General features: G+C 41.4%; 2 pseudogenes; one reads left to right on the top strand and one right to left on the bottom strand.

Moving 5' to 3' along the window:
• LOC116860929 overlaps positions 1-17,693 on the bottom strand; it is a 128,100-nt pseudogene that overhangs the window by 41,986 nt on the left and 68,421 nt on the right.
• Positions 1,244-4,816, top strand: LOC116860916 (annotated as a pseudogene).

The following is a 17,693-nucleotide window of genomic DNA, read 5'->3' on the forward strand; positions in this document are numbered from 1 at the left end:
GGATGAGGGTGGAGGGCTGTGAGCATGGGGTTTTCCGGAGTCATTTCATGTACAGACCCCACTGCAGCCTCTTTTTCTAGACTGCCTGCCAGTCATCTGAGCTTTCTGATGTGCCTTCCAGTTAGGAGCTGTTGGCTCAGTGGAGGGGAGGGAGGAGGCTGAGCTGCAGGTGGGGTTTCTGGCTGTAGCTGAGCATGGCCAACAGGCAGACAACAGCCCTGGTGCTCAAGTGGTTATGCAAGTGGGGATCAAGACACGTAGGGAGACAAGGTGCTAGGTTTGTGACCACTGCCTGGCCTTGAGGAAGAGGTAATAGGACCTGTCCTTCAGGGATGCCCTGTGCTCCTTGGGTGGATGGGTTGGGGCTTGAGAGGAGGGAAGGCTTCGAGTTGCTGCTCTAGAGTGTTGTTCTTGGTCCCAGGGCCCTTTCCTGCTTTTGTCCTGTGGTTGGTGGAAGCAGGCCCAGATGACGGTACTGAGGGATCTTGTGGGACAGCGGAAGACCAGCAGAGGCTGAGAAAAGAAGTGTGAGAGAGAAAATAGTGAAGGTGTTATCCTCCTTCAGAAAAAGGCAAAGCTGAGTTTGGACAACTGAAGAAGTCCTGAGAGCACACAAAGCAATATTTGGCACCAGATGGGCTTCTATTGGTTTCTCTTTCCTCCCTGAGCTTGTTAGCCTTCAAGACCTGGATTAACACCAGATGGCACCAACGGGCCATAATGGCAGCAAGCAACATTTAATAGCCTCAATACACTCCCCACTGAGAGGCAACATATTCTAGAATGTTCTAAACCATTCAGATCTCCATATGACTGTAGCCCAGCCCATGTCACACAGAGCAGAAGAGCTGCTGCTGGGCCTAGCTGATTCACACAATGAGAGAGAATAAAAGGTGGTTGTATTATTTGGAGATTTTTTGTTATCTAGCACTAGGTAACAGCAATGTATAATGTACAACTATTATTACGTTTTATTTATTGTCTGTCTTTCCTGTGAGATGGGAAGCATTAGGACAATATGTGCTGTGTATCTGGCATTAAATGATTACCAGGCCTAACACCGAGATTGGCCCAGAGGCATTCATGGAATATACCTAGAGGAATGAATGAATGGATGAATGCTGTGATCAGAATTCCTTCAAGTTTGGCTTGAACCTGGTAAGAGGAAAATTTATAGGTGTTTCACATGGACAGTTCTTTATGAAGTGTGTGTGTGTGTGTGTGTGTGTGTGTGTGCATGTGCATGCACCTGCACGAGTTCCTATGTGAGTTTAGTATGTACGTATTGGCCTTGGTTGCCTGAAGAAGGAACCAGGAATATGAAGAGTACCTCCTACACTCATATTCCAAACACATGGGCAGTATAGACAGGTAGCACCTAACCACCAGAGGCCTCTGAGATGTCTTGGGCTCGGGAAGGGGCTTTAGTTATGTTGTAGGTTATTGACTCAGCTGCAGGGCTTGAGGCCCTTTGGAGCACGTGGTGAGCCACCTTCAAATCCCCGGATCAGCCATTAGGCTAGAAATGAGATTTGAGGTTGAGTAGCAGAACTCCTGTCTTGCTGTTTAGGGTAGCAGACAGTAGGACCAGAGGTGGTCAGGACTGAAGTTTCTGGCATTCACATCACTTGACATGACTGTGGAAAGAGCCAGTGTCCCAGCCTTTAACATCAGAGAAAGCAGTAGGAATGAGTGACAGAAACGCATGTCCAAAGTCATCTCCAATGAAAGTGTCAGTGTGTTTATTAGAGGATCTGGCATATTTATGGGGCTGGCTGCAGATCTGGGAATCAGCAGTTCTGGCTTGGAGACCACTCTGTTCCCTAAAGCCAGAGTCCCTGGGCACTCAGTGGGGAAGAAACCTCAATATCAATGTAGATTTTTGGGAACACTTTACAAGCCAAACCTGACCAGACCTGCATTGCCCCTTTATGTAGGGTCCTGTGCTAGTGTCATAGGTCAGGGACATACTGGGGAGGTAATGAGTGAGCAGGAATAAAGGAGCTCAAGTCTTCTGTCCTCAGCCCTATGACCACAAAGAGGTATTTCCACTCTGCTCTCAGATTCTCACTGAACAGCACTGAGGTGGGGGCAAGGGGCTGGGGCTGGAAGTAACGGGGATGTAGACAGCACACACATGCTCAGGAAAAAGTGTAGGCTCAAAAATGAAATGGGGAGAGCTGATGTGTATACCTAAGGCTGATTTCTGGCACACAGCCTAGAACAATAAGGAAATTAACACAAACAACAAACATGTTGATGGGAGAATCTGATTTTCAGAGTTACCACATCATAAGATTGAGATGACCCATTTTCAAAAATAACAAAACACAAAATGTACAAAGAAACAGGACAACATGACCCATTCCAAGTTAAAAAAAGAAAAAAAGCAGAAAGTGTTTCTGTGGAAGATGAGATGGTGGACTTACCAGACAAGGACTTTAAATCAACTGTCAGTATGATGCTCTGAGAATTAAAGAAGTCGAGAACATGAGATATGGGTAAAATAAAGTATTTACAAAGAGATACAAAACACAAAAAGAAACTAAAAGGGAATTCCAGTGCTGATATGCACAATAACTCAAATGAAAGTTTTACTAGAGGTGTTCAAGAGCAGATTTCAGCAAGTAGAAGAAAGAATCACTGAACTTGAAGGTAGGACCATTGAAATGATCAAGTCTGAGGAACAAAGTGAAGAGAACTGAAGAAAAGGGAAGAGAGCCTACTGGAGCACGGACATAACATAGCAGGAACCAACATAAGCATTTTGGGAGTTACAGACAGAAAAGAAAGAAAAAGGTAAGAGAGATTGTTTGAAGAAATAATGGCTGAAAACTCACCCAAATTCAAGAAAGACATGAACATAAACATACTCCAATCGAAGCATAGAGCTTGGCAGAATAGTGACAGAGATATGGTCCAACTATATGTTAGTTAAAAGAGACTCACTTTATCAAAAAACACAAATAGTTTGACAGTGAAAGGATAGGAAAAGGTATTCTGTGCACAAAATAACCAAAAGAAAACTGGAGAATTTCTACTAATATCAGGCAAAATAGACTTAAAAATCAAAAAATTTGGAAGAGACAAAAAGAACAGTATATGTGAATGAAAGTTTCAATAGAACATGAAGATGTAACAATTATAAAGGAGTAGCATTTAATAACAAATCAATAAAATCTATGAAGCTGAGCTTCATAGAATGAAATGCAGAAGTAGAGAGACCCACAATAATAGTTGGAGAATTCAATATCCTATTCTCAAAATTGGATAGAGCAACAAGCAGAAGAAAATTAAGGTAACAGAGGGCTTGAGTAACATAAAAAACCAACTAGATCTGACTCCCATATACAGAACACTCTACCCCCAAATAACAGAATACACGTTCTTCTCCAGGGTACATGGGACCATTCCCAGGATGCACCACATTTCAGACCACAAATTAAGACTCAACAGAATCAATAAGAAAGGTACCCCACAAAGTATTCAACCACAATGGGATGCAGTTAGAAATCAACAACAAAAGGAAAACTGGAAAATTCACAAATTAGTAGAAATTAAACACTCTTAACAAATGGGTCAAAGGAAATCACAAGTAAAATACTTACAAAATATTTAAGTCAGTAACCATATCCTCCATGAGGGTTCTGCTTGTCCCCTTCATACCCTGACTGCCTTCCTCCCAGAAGAGCCGGCTGTGTGGTGACAGGTTAAGGAGGAAGAGAGAAAGGAGGACCAAGAGAAGGAAGACCTGGCCACATCTGGGTGGCGTCTGCAGTAACAGCAGGGGAGGTAGTGGCAGTGGTGGCAGTGTGGGTTGCACCCTGTTGAGGACGGTGGGGGGGGGGCTCTCTCCCCACACTTTCCTCCAGACACCTGGGCTGGGCCCCTCAGGTGCAGAAGATGAATAATCTTTCCTTTAGTGACCCATGTGTCCTCTTTTTTTTTTTTAAGATTTTATTTATTTATCTGACAGACAGAGATCATAAGTAGGCAGAGAGGCAGGCAGAGAGAGGGGGAAGCAGGCTCCCTGCTGAGCAGAGAGCCCCATGCGGGGCTTGATCCCAGGACCCTGGGATCATGACCTGAGCCGAAGGCAGAGGCTTTAACCCACTGAGCCACCCAGGCGCCCCTGCATGTACCCTCTTCTTCTGTCCACCTTGCCCTGGAAAACTGGTTCTGAAATTACCCTTTTTAACACCTGATCCAACTTACATGCCAACGTGTGATGAATTTGATAACCGCTGGACTTCACAACAGTCAGAAGGAGCAGACTGACAGTACTCTTCTAGAGAAAAAGATGCTATTGAGAGTGTTTCCATGACTAGAACCAGTCAAGGCAACAGAATTGCCTGTATTTTGTGTGTTGTTCACCCAATGCCTTGTATGCTTTACTCTTCTCACATAGAAATCCTGTTGATTTTGACCAGAAAATCAGCTTTTCCATACCACTGGGATCATGGATTAATTTTAGTATATTTTCATGTGCTTATTCTGGGTATGGTTCAAGTTCTGGGAAACCAACAGAGAAGAATCTCTATGCAGGTATATGAGCTGCTTAGCTTGCTCTTAGGACAAGATGTGGCATTCACCCTGAAAATGTAATCATATACAGCCAAAGTAGATGTACAGCTCCGTTTGTAGATCTTGCTGCTCGGTTTGAGAATGCTGATGTTACTCTTCATTCTCCTTTGACCTTGGGAATGCCAGTCACTCTTCCTGATACCGGAAGACCTATTCTTTTGGTGCATTCCTAAACATGGACGAAATCTCTAAGAGAATTTCACCACTGTTAGTAACACATGAGACTGAATAAAGGACAGGCAAGGCTAAGGAGGGAGATGGGTAGGGGGTGATGTGACTAAGCTCACATGAGGGCTATGTAATCAGGCTCACAGAAAACCCACATGTGGAGAGAACAATATGGCAGAAGGTGAGGAGCCAGAGAAGAAAAGGAGACTAGAGGAGCTGCTGGCTGAGAAAATGGCTGTTGATGGTGGGTGTGGGGACACTGGAAATTGGGAAGGTCGCTGGAACCATGTAAAGAAGTTCCTCGAGCGATCTGGACCCTTCACACACCCTGATTTCAAACAAAGCACTGAATCTCTCCAGTTTTTGTTAGATACATGTAAAGTTCTAGTCATTGGAGCTGGTGGCTTAGGATGTGAGCTCCTGAAAAATCTGGCATTGTCTGGTTTTAGACAGATTCATGTTATAGACATGGGCACTACAGATGTTTCCAATCTCTTTTGTTTCTTAAATTCCACATATGAATGAGATCATATGATAATTGTCTTACTCTGACTGAATTATTTCACTCAGCATAATACTCTCTAGTTACATTCATGGCATATATATATATATATATATAACATATTCTTTATCCATTCATCTGCTGATAGACATCTTGGCTCTTTCCAGTGTTTGACTATTGTGGACATTGCTGCTATAAACAATGGGCTGCACATGCCCCTTCAGATCACTGTATTTGTATCTTTAGAGTAAATACCTAGTAGTGCAATTGCTGGATTGTAGGGCAGCTCTATTTTCAACTTTTTCAGGAACCTCCATACTGTTTTCCAGAATGACTGCACCTCCTTGCATTCCCACCAACAGTGTAGGAGGGTTCCACCTTCTCTGCATCCTAGCCAACATCGCTTATTTCCAGACTTCTTCATTTTAGCCATTCTGACTGGTGTGGTATCTCATTGTGGTTTTGATTTGTATTTCCCTGATGTCAAGTGAAGTTGAGCTTCTTTTTTTTAATTTAATTTTATTTTTTCAGTGTTCCAAGATTCATTTTATAGGAATCACCACCCAGTGTTCCATGCACTACTTATCCACAGCCAGGCTTTCCCAACCCCCCCCACCCTCTCCCCTCCAAAACCCTCAGTTTGTTTCTCAGAATCCACTGGCTCTCATGGTTCACCTCCCCCTCTGATTTCCCCCAACTCCTTTCTCCCCTCCTTCTCTCATGTCCTCCGTGTTTTTCCTAATGCTCCACAAGTAAGTGAAACCATATAATTGACTCTCTCTGCTTCACCTATTTCACTCAGCATAATCTCCTCCTGACCCAGCCAGGGGGATACAAAAGTTGGGTATTCATGCTCTCTGATGGAGGCATAATATTCCATTGGGTATATATGGACCATATCTTCTTTATCCACTCGTCTGTTAAAGGGCATCTTAGCTCTTTCCAGTTTGACGACTGTGGATATTACTGCTATGAAGATTGGTGTATGGATAGCCCTTCTTTTCACTACATCTGTATCTTTGGGATAAATACCCAGTAGTGCAATTGCAGGGTCATAGGGTAGCTCTGTTGTTAATTTCTTAAGGAATCTCTATGCTGTTTTCCAAAGTGGCTGCACCAACTTGCATTCCCACCAAGACTGTAAGAAGGTTCCCCTTTCTCCACATCCTCTCCAACTTCTTGTTTCCTGTCTTGTTGATTTTGGCCATTCTAACTGGTGTAAGGTGATATCTCACTGTGGTTTCGATTTGAATCTCCCTGATGGATAATGATGATGAACATTTTTTCATGTGTCTGTTGGCCATTTGTATGTCTTCTCTGAAGAAGTGTCTGTTCATGTCTTCTGCCCATTTTTTGACATGATTATCTGTTTTTTGAGTGTTGAGTTTGAGGAGTTCTTTATAGATCTTGGATATCAGCCCTTTGTCTGTAGTGTCATTTGTGAATATCTTCTCCCATTCTGTGGGTTGCCTTTTAGTTTTATTGTCTATTTCTTTAGCCTTTGGAGATGTGTCTTGAAGGAACTCCTCAAACTCAACACCAAAAAACAGATAATCATGTCAAAAAATGGGCAGAAGACATGAACAGACACTCACTGTGTCTCTCTCTCTCTGTCAAATAAATAAATAAATAAACTTAAAAAGAAAGATATGGCTCATATATACAATGGAATATTATGCCTCCATCAGAAAGGATGAATACCCACCTTTTGTATCAACAAGGGCGGGACTGGAGGAGATTATGCTGAGTGAAATAAGTCAAGCAGAGAAAGTGAGTTATCATATGGTTTCACTTACTTGTGAAGCATAAGGAATAACACAGAGAACATTAGAAGAAGTAAAGGAGAAGTAATTGGGGTAAAATGGAGTGGGAGATGAACCATGAGGGACTGTGGACTCTGAGAAACAAACTGTGCATTTTGGAAGGGGGGTGGAGGGATGGGTGAGCCTGGTGTTGCGTATCCAAGAGGGAAAATATTTCATGGAGCACTGGGTGTGGTGCATAAACAATGAATCTTGGAACACTGAATAAAATAAAATAACTCAAAAAATATGTGGTCTATATATACAATGGACTATTACTCGGCCATCAGAAAGGATGAATACCTATCATTTGCATCAACATGGATGGAACTGGAGGAGATTATGCTAAGTGAAATAAATCAACAGAGAAAGACAGTTATCATATGGTTTCACTCATATTTGGAACATAAAGAATAGCATGGAGAACATTAGGAGAAGGAAGGGAAAAATGAAGGGGGGCAGGAATCAGAGTGGGAGATGAACCATGTGAGACTATGGACTCCAGAAATCAAACTGAGGGTTTTAGAGGGGTGGGGTTGGGGGCATGTGTTAGCCCAGTGATGGGTATTAAGGAGGACATGGATATGTGTATAACTACACAAACAGTGAATCATGGAACACTACCTCAAAAACTAATCATGTATTGTATGGTGACTAACATAACAAAAATTATTTAAAAAATCATTTAAAAAAAGAGAAAACAATCTCCTCTTGGGATGGGAACCCCAGCTCTTACCTCAAAATTCCCCTTGAGCATTCCTGCTACCACCTTATTGGCTTCAAGTATTGACCACCATTAATAACCAAAAGCACAGAAAGAAAAAGAAAAAAAAAAAACCTGAAAATTTGCCAAGGCTTTATTAAAGACTAGAATAACAAGGAAGTAAACAGTATCACATGAGGTGCCTGTATGGGTCAGATTGTTGAGTGTCCAACTGCTGATTTTGTCTCAAGTCATGATCTCATGGGTTATGAGATGGAGCACCTCCTTGGGCTCTGCACTCAGCAGGGAGTCTGCTTGGAGATTCTCTCCCTCTGCCCCTCCCCCTCCTCTCTCTCTCTCTCTCTCTCTCAAATAAATAAATCTGTTTTAAAAACACAGAATATCACATAAAACCAACTAAATAACAACTCATCAGGACACTGAGGCACTGTGCCATTCCCATTTACTTCTGGGTAGATGATGGAACTAGTGGTCATATGTTTACTTCCTTCAGCTCTCTGTCATACCTGGTTTTTCTTTTTCCTCCAAACTTCTGAGATGCATTCATTTCACCATGAGAGAATTTCCTCACTATTGTGTCTAGGATGGATACAAATCAATGATTTTTAATTAAAATACAATTTGAAGAGTTATTGTAATACGCTATATAGCAGTATTTGCCACTATTGCTAGGCTGTGATCATGGCAAAGGCATTATTAAGCCAGCTCAAAAAGGAAGTTGTAATCTCAGAAACAAAATAATAATTAGTTGTTCTGTGCTTGTCAATGAATTACCACTGAATCAATCACATTCATCACCAACTGGATGTAAGTAAGGGGTAATGTTGGTACAAAGTGTTCCCTGCCCCATTTTCTTTCTCTATTGCCTGACTGACCCTCTCAGGCCAGCCTTTTTTCCCTTAATGTTTATTAATGCAATTAATAGTGCATTTAATGCAATTCCAGCACTTGGCTTTGAAACTGTAGGTCATTTGAATTCCCACTAAGAAAATTTTTCAAATGATAATGAGAAGAAAATATTTTCTCTTCCTCTACAGTTGCAGAAAAGCAGATTAAGTTTTGTGACACGAAATTGAACTTACAAATGTAATTTCTGACAAATACATCTCCTAAAACACCTGGCCTTCAAAGATTATTGCTATGCCCTATAAAAGTAACCCCTATCATCCAAAAAATCTGTAACTTTACTTCATTATCTAAGAATTGCTATCTAGATATTAATATTAAAACAAACTCTTCCCATTTGCCCAGGAATTTTCCAGTTTTAGCACTGAAAGTCCCACATCCCAGGAAAACTCTCAGTTCCAGGCAAACCCAGGTGGTTGGCCAATGTAATCAACATCTCTGTGCTCTAGAAGGTACAAATGCAAGCCAGTATTTTTTGTAGAGTAAGAAGAATATTATTGGCATGTAGTTTTTCCTCAAGCAAGAAGATTTGAAACCTCTGGTTGCAATATTTCTTGCTTAAATGAAGAGGCTAAGAACATGCATTTCACTCAATGCAAGCAACTGTAAACAATAAACTTCTGTGATAATTCTAAAAAAGTCATCATGCTCTGACACCCCAAATGGGCATTTATTTTTATGCTCAAATACTCACAAGTGCTCATAACAAAGGAAACACGTTAATAAGTCTACAGTGTAATAAAATAGATTTATGATTAGTTTTAAACTGCTAATTAGTAATAATTTTGGTGTTTACTTAGAATTTAGAGGAACTTTGAATAGAATGGATTAATGGACTCATTAAATTTCAAAATTTTAAAAATTGTAATTTTTAAAATAGGAGTGCCTGGGTGGCTCATTTGGTTAAGTATCTGACTCTTGATTTTATCTCAGGTCATCGTCTCAGGTTCATGAGATCAAGCTTCATAATCAGCTCTAAGCCCAACATTGAGTCACCCCGAGTTTCTCTCTCCCTCTCCCGCTGCTCCTCTCCACTTCGTGTTCTCTGTCTCTCTTTAAAATAAATAAATAAATCTTTAAAAAATAAAATAAAATAAAATAAAATATTAAAAATGCCTCACCTTGAATGAACCAGTAGTACTAGATTAGAATCAGGAACATCAGTATGAACTCAAGTTTAACTTCATATAAATACAAATAGATACAAAAACAAGTGTAGACATGTGTGTCTACATGGGTTTTTATGTGACATGCATTACCTAGCTCAGTCTGAGAGAGGGCCTAGAAACAATGATACCCCAGTAGCAGTCAGCACATTCAGTTCCTGGTCTTGGACCCACAAAGAAACATAAAAGAGCTTTCTGTAACCAGAGCTGAAACAATTTGAGCAACAAAATAAATAACATAGTATGGGATCATACCTTAGAATATAATATAAATATGAGATTAAACTACATTTTTAGTAAAGGAACAAAAGAATTGGCTGAAAAGGAGAGTGGACATAAGCAGCAAATATCCCTCCCTCTCCCCCCGCCAACAAAAGTCCAGTAAAAGGAAGGCAGTTGGAAGATTCTGGCAGTTGATTAATGAAGATGGAAACAAACATAGATCCCATCACTCATAGAAGGAATACAAAAAAGAAGAGTGACAATTTCCTCCATCAAATCCTGAAGATGCTCAATCCTGAAGATATCAGATGCAGAATAGGGTAGAGTTGAAAGACAGGCCTGACACAAGGCTTTGGTTTAAAGTTTGTATGTGAAGTACTTATGTCCTCCATTGCCTTCCACACCCTAGATGTAAAATCCTAGAAACATACATGCCCATTCTCCAGAGGGTCTCTTCTCTAGGAAAACTGAGGGGTTTCAGAGAAGAGATGATCTCTGAGACCACAGATAAAATCCTCAGAGATAGTTGAGAAGTTTAGAATCTGTAAAACAAGAATTAGACACTTGTTTTCCCTGCTAATAGGAGTTTCAGAAGTGAAAAAGAAGAAATGGAAGATGAAAATTATCAGAGAAATAATATTAGAGAATTTTCCAGAAATTGAAACACAAGTTTACTTATTTATTTGTTTGTTTGTTTGTTTGTTTGTCAGAGAGAGAGACCACGCTCATAAGCAGGGGGAGGGGCAAAGGGAGAGGGAGAAGTAGTCTTGCTGCTAAGCAAGGAGCTCCATATGGGACTCCATCCCAGGACCCTGTGATAACAACCTGACCTGAAGGCAGATGCTTAACCAACTGAGCTACCCAGGCATCCCAAAACACAAATTTTTATATTGAAAATCCCCACTGAATGTCCAACATACAGAAAGAAATACAAAACAAAACAAAAAGATGTAGGGAACATTATTAGAAATTCTGTAACACCAAATTTGAATAACACAAATGAGAAAATGCTGGTTATCAATCAAAGAATAAGAATAACATCAAGTTTCTCTTGGTAACCCTGTACGTTAGAGGACAGTAGACCAACACCTTCAAAAATATGAGAGAAAATGATGGTCAGCAATTAATTCTCCACTCTGCAAGATTACCTGGCAAGTATGAGGTAAAATACAGATATTTTGTAAATGCATGAATTCAAATAAATTCTCCTCAGATCCATCTTTTCTAAGCTAAGCTTTCTAAGCTAAGAATTATGCCTGACAATATGCTCCAACAAAATAATAAGCTAACCATGAAAAAGAAAGTTAAGGTAACCTTATTTGGTAGTTTCAACCTAAAAAAAAAATGCAGCTAAATAACAGGTCTGGGGAAGAGTAAGGTCAGCAGTCAAGAGCAAAAGAATACAGGACCTCAAGTCAATTCCAAGGCCCTCAAGGAATAAAGGGGAGGAAGACAACTAGAACACAAAATATGGTAGAACATTTAGAGGAACTAACATTATATGGATGGAATTTGGGCAAAAAAAAAAAAAAAAGAGCACCTAGCAAAATTTTAGAGTATACAATAATGAGTGTATTCATAGAATTTTGGTTTCTGATCACTTAACTTAGCAATATATCTATAGTGGGAAGAGTGGAGGAGAGGAGGTGAGTGTTCCAAAATTGATAAATCCCCACCAGTCAAAAGAGGAAGTTGATAAAGATTCTCTCAACTTGATTAATAAGAATACAATAGTATAAGCATATCATTGTAAGTAAGGACATAACCACTGAAAATAAAGCAAATAAAAGAATTAAAAATGATTGCTCCTTTAAATTTCCTGTTACAGTTCCTGCTGCTATAGTAAATGGAATTGATTCTCTAATTTCCCTTTCTATATTTTCATTGCTAGTATATAATAAAGCAACTGATTTCTGTACTTTGATTTTGTATCCTGCCACATTACTGAATTGCTGTATGAGTTCTAGCAGTTTGGGGTAGAGTATTTTGGGTTTTCCACATAAAGGATCATGTCATCTGCAAAGAGAGAGAGAGTTTGACTTCTTCTTTGCTAATTTGAATACATTTTATTTCTTTTTATTGTCTGATTGCTGTTGCTAGGACTTCTAGTACTATGTTGAACAACATAAGATACTTGGGAATAAACCTAACCAAAGAGATAAAGGATCTGTACTCGAGGAACTACAGAACATTCATGAAAGAAATTGAAGAAGGCACAAAAAGATGGAAAAGCATTCCATGCTCATGGATCAGAAAAATAAACATTGTTAAAAGGTCTATACTGCCTAGAGCAATCTACACTTTCATGCCATCCCAATAAAAATTCCACCGGCATTCTTCAAAGAGCTGTAACACACAATCCTAAAATTTGTATGGATCCAGAAGAGAGATCGAATTGCTAAGAAAACGTTGAAAAAGAAAAAAGCTGGGGGCATCACGTTGCCTGATTTCAAGTTTTACTACAAAGCTGTGATCACAAAGACAGCGTGGTACTGGCACAAAACAGACACATAGACCAGTGGAATAGAATACAGAGCCCACATATGGACCTGCAACTCTTTGGTCAACTAATCTTCAACAAAGCAGGAAAAAATATCCAGTGGGAAAAAAGTCTCTTCAATAAATGGTGCTGGGAAAATTGGACAGCTATGTATAGAAGAATGAAACTGAACCATTCTCTTACACCATTCTCTTACACAAAGATAAACTTGAAATGGATAAAAGACCTCAACATGAGGCAGGAATCTACCAAAATCCCAGAGGAGAACATAGGCAGTAACCTCTTCGACATTGGCCACAACAACTACTTTCAAGACATGTCTCCAAAGGCAAAGGAAACAAAAGTGAAAATGACCTATGCGGACTTCATCAAGATCAAAAGCTTCTGCACAGCAAAGGAAGTAGTCAACAAAACAAAGAGGCAACCCAGGGAATGGGAGAAGATACTCTTAAGTGACACTACAGACAAAGGGCTGATATCCAAGATCTAGAAAGAACTCCTCAAACTCAACACCCAAAAACCAGATAATCACGTCAAAAAATGGGCAGAAGACATGTACAGACACTTCTCCAATGAAGACATACAAATGGCTAACAGACACGTGAAAAAGTGTTCATCATCACAATCTGTCCGGGAGATTCAAAACAAAACCATGGTGAGATACCACCTTACACCAGTTAGAATGGCCAAAATCAACAAGACAGGAAACAAGAAGTGTTGGAGAGGATGTGGAAAAAGGGGAAACCTCTTACACTGTTGATGGGAATGCAAGTTGGTGCAGCCACTTTGGAAAACAGCCTGAAGATTCCATAGGAAATTAAAAATAGAGCTACCCAATGACCTGCAATTGCACTACTGGATATTTACCCCAAAGATACAGATGTAGTGAAAAGAAGGGCCATCCATACACCAATCTTCATAACAGCAATGGCCACAGTTGTCAAACTGTGGAAAGAGCCAAGATGTCCTTCAACAGATGAAGGGTTTGGTACTTAAACAATGAATACTGTTGCACTGAAAAGAAATTTTAAAAAATTAATTAATTAAAATTAAAAAAAGAAGATATGGTCTATATATACTGTAGAGTATTATGGCTCTATCAGAAAGGATGAATACCCAACTTTTGTATCAACATGGACAGAACTAGAGGAGATTTTGTTGAGTGAAATAAGTCAATCAGAGAAAATCAGTTATCATATGGTTTCACTTACTTGTGGAGCATAAGGAATAACACAAAGGACATGGGAGATGGAGAGAAGTGAGTTGGGAGAAATCAGAGGGGGAGAAGAGCCATGAGAGACTGCAGACTCTGAGAAACTGAGGGTTTTAGAGGGGAGGGGCATGGAGGGTTGGCTGAGCCTGGCAGTGGGTATTAAGAAGGGCATGTATTGCGTGGAGCACTCAGTGTAATGCATAAACAATGAATCTTGGAACCCTGAAAAAATAAAGTTTAAATTAAAAAAAAAAAGACTTATCAACGTTTGACTCACATTCCTTCTTGTTTACCTACCAGACCTTGACTAATGTATAACTTTCTTCTCCTTTGGTGGCTGTTATCTTGTATCTAATAAATACAGGACTGAGGAGTTGTTCAGGGCGATAGTCCTTTCAGCTGTCATCCCCTGCTCCCTTTCTCTTACAACTGACTTGTTTGTGCCTCATTCTTCTCCCATGCACCATTAGGAAGCAGCACATATGTTTTCACATCATTAATTGGTGTGTTTCCATTTCCATTTGAAGAACTCCATTTAGCATTTTTTTATAAGGCAGGTCTAGTGGAAATCAACTCCCTCAGATTTTGTTGGGAGAATCTTTATCTCTTTCATTTCTTAAAGACAGCTTTGCTGGGTAAATATTCTTGGTTAGCAGGTTTTTCTATGAAAACTTCAAATGTATCAACCCCACTCTGGTGGCCTCTATGTGTTAACCTCCATGTGTTAATCTCTTCAATCTTGCTAGCCTCATTAAAATAATCATTTTGAATTCCTTTTCAGGAAACACAGATCTCCATTTCCTTATGGTCAGTGCCAGAAAATGATTGTGTTCCTTTGGGAGTGTCATACCTGCTTGGTGCTTAGTGTTTCCTGTATTCGTGTTGATGTCTATGCATTGCAGGGTTAGTAACCTCTCCCAGACTATTCAGACTGCCCTCTGAAAGGAATGTGAGGAAAGACTTTCATGTGAAGGTGGTACAAGAACATTGTCTGGGTGGGTGCAGCATGTCCAGTTCTGGGAAAGGAGCAATGGTTTTGTCTCTGTGCACCTCCATCAGCTGAGGTCAAGATCTGCAAAGTCCCTGGGGGGTCCTTTGTTGCCAAGTTGTCACCTGTCTATGATGGCAGTGGAGGCTGAGGCTGTTGGGAGTCCTCAGTAGCAAAGGCTGCTAGGGTCCTCCTCTTGTTTGTGGGGAGAATTTGTAGTCAAGGGGATTCCTTTTAGTAGCAGGGCTGGTGTGCTGGACCTCACATTGGCAGTGGAGCTGGGGTCTCAGTCTTAGAGGTGCACAGACCTAACTGAGCACTTGGGGCTTGGACACAGGAGCAATTTCTGTGGCAATGGCACCAGGGCCTGAGGTCTGGGCCTGTGCAGATCACTCATAGAACCAGATTCCTTGTGGCTTACAGTAGTGACTCCAGCTGTGGCAGGGGCCCATGGATGACAGGGGACAGCAGTGGCTGGGACCCAGGGGCATGGCACAGAAGCAGCATGCCTCAGTGATGGTGGAGCAAAGCCCCAACTTAGGTGCCTTCGGTGGGGCACAGGGCATTAATAGTCTGGCCCTGTTGATGATGGGTCAAAGCTGTGACTCAAGACCCAGTGGGCAGGACAAGAACAGCAGCAACATGGCCCCAGGATGATGGGTCAAAGCCCCAGTTGAGTACACATGAGATGTGCTCAGAGCATCAGGACTGCCTGTATGATGTTGGGTCAAAGCCCCCATCAGGACTCAGGGAGAGGGGTGTAGAACCACAGTTGCATCGCCCTAGTATCATTTGCTCAAATCTCCAAATGTGGAACAAGGGGCGGAGCACAGTGCAGCTGCATCTCCAGCCCTTGTAGATAGTGAGGTTCTGTGGGATCCTAATCCTGGAGAGTGGAGCACAGCAGGGACTTGGACCGCTGGGTGCAGGTCTCACCACAGGGAGAGCTCCAGCGCTGGGAAGGAGATGAAGCAGCAGGATCTGGGGGCTCCAGCTCCCCCAGCTCCATCAGGGGGTTCAGCATTAGTGGAGACTGTGAGGGTCCTTGGTTGCACAGATGCAGATTGCACAGATGAGCAGGATGGCTGGAGTCCTCCTATTCTCTTTTCCCTGTGGGTGAAATCCCTCTGAGGGCATCTTCCTTGCTCTGAGCTGCTCCAGACTGATGGATGACCTAGGTAAAAGGCTTCCTGTGCTTTTCTGTGCAACCATCCTTGGTTTTCCTCCTCCAGATGGTTCTGCTGTTTCCTCAGGATAATGCACGACTTTCCCAGAGCCACTGTCATCAACTTGTGTTGTTTATTTATTGTTTTTGTTGATGTTTTTACAGAAGCAAGGGTCGTACCCTCTTATTTTATCTATCATCCATCTATCTATCTATCTATCTATCTATCTATATCTATCTATCATCATCTATCCTTCCCTTTTGATTATTTGCATTTGTTGTTTATCGGGAGAGAGCAGATAGGGAGATCCTAATCACCTGACTTCATCTGGAACATCTGTAAGACTGTTGCCTTAATGTCTTTTTCTAGCAGGTTTGCCTTCTCTTCTTTCTCAGACGGTTCTACCATTGATTTTTATTTTTCCTTTCAATAGTCATATTTTACTGATTCTTTGTAGGCTTGTGAATTTTTCTGAAAACTGGACATTTCAATCTTGGTAATAGCTGGTAATAATACTTGGTAATAATTGATAATCCTGGAAGTTAGGTCCTCCCCTCCCCTGGAGTCTGCAGAGCTTTGTTGGTTGCTACTTTTCGCTCTTGGTTTTTGGTCATTCTGTTGTGTACAGAGTCTCTGTCCCAGGAATCCACTTAAGGTGCGAACTTAAGAACCTCTCAGGTCATTTATGAGTCTGCACCTTTCCCTGGGCAAGGGTAGCTTTCTAAATGTCCCCGTACCTGCAGTTGCTTTTCCATGTTCTACTGCTTATAAGCTTGCATCCCAAAATGGAAAAAGGGGAAAATGAAGGGGAGTGAAGCCCCCAGATGTTTTAGATACTCTTGAAGTGCTTCAGCCATAGGAGTAAGGGCTTGTCCTCTAGGCTGTGGGCTAGCAAGTGCACTTGCCTGCATCTTTGCTGCATCCCCTTGACCAAAACCTGCAAGTATCAGTCAGAACACTCATTTCTGATGTTTGGAAGACAGCGTCCTAATAGCTCACCTTCGCTTCCACAAGCTGTGTTCAAACTGCAGTAGGGACTTCCGCTGGCTCTCCGCAACAGACTGGGGACAGGGAGATGGTAGCCTCATGTCTGGGGCCAGGCTGAAAATGACTGAAATGAAAGGCAGTTTACCCTCCAAGCCTTCCCCCTGCAAGCTGCAAGGCTTCAGTAGACTCCAGCTTTCCAGGACAGTCACATCGGACAGATCCCCAGTGCACCTGCTGTCCAGGAGGAGACGGATCACACATGCTTCCTGCTTCTCCATCTGCCCTGACAGCTCTTCTTCTCAGTCAGGGCAACTTAGAGCTTCCAGTGGATTCAGCACACTCTCTCATTAAGGGTTTTTTATTACAGTTTTACCGAGATCTTATTCACATATCATTCACTGATTTAAGGGTACATTCAGTTGTTTTCAGTACATTCACAGAGTTGTGCAACCATCACTATAACAAATTCAGAACATTTTCATCAGCCCTAAAAGAAACCTTGTGTCACTCCCCCTTTTCTCCCATAACCTCTCCCCAGCCCTGGGCAACCACTCATCTGCCTTCTGTCTCTGTAGATTTGCCTTTTATGGACATTTGTTAAAACTGGAATCATGCAGCACATGGTCCTTTGTGACGGGCTCTTACACATAGTGTTGTCAGACGCATACATGATGGCATTAGGGTGTTAATTTGCATTTCCCTCAGTGAAGGAGAGAAAGCACATTTCCATGTGCGTGTTTATCTTTTAGATTTCTTCTTTGTTCC

This window comes from Lontra canadensis, unplaced genomic scaffold (assembly GCF_010015895.1).
Source record: "Lontra canadensis isolate GAN:19392208 unplaced genomic scaffold, GSC_riverotter_1.0 scaffold186, whole genome shotgun sequence".
NCBI classification, from domain to species: domain Eukaryota; kingdom Metazoa; phylum Chordata; class Mammalia; order Carnivora; family Mustelidae; genus Lontra; species Lontra canadensis.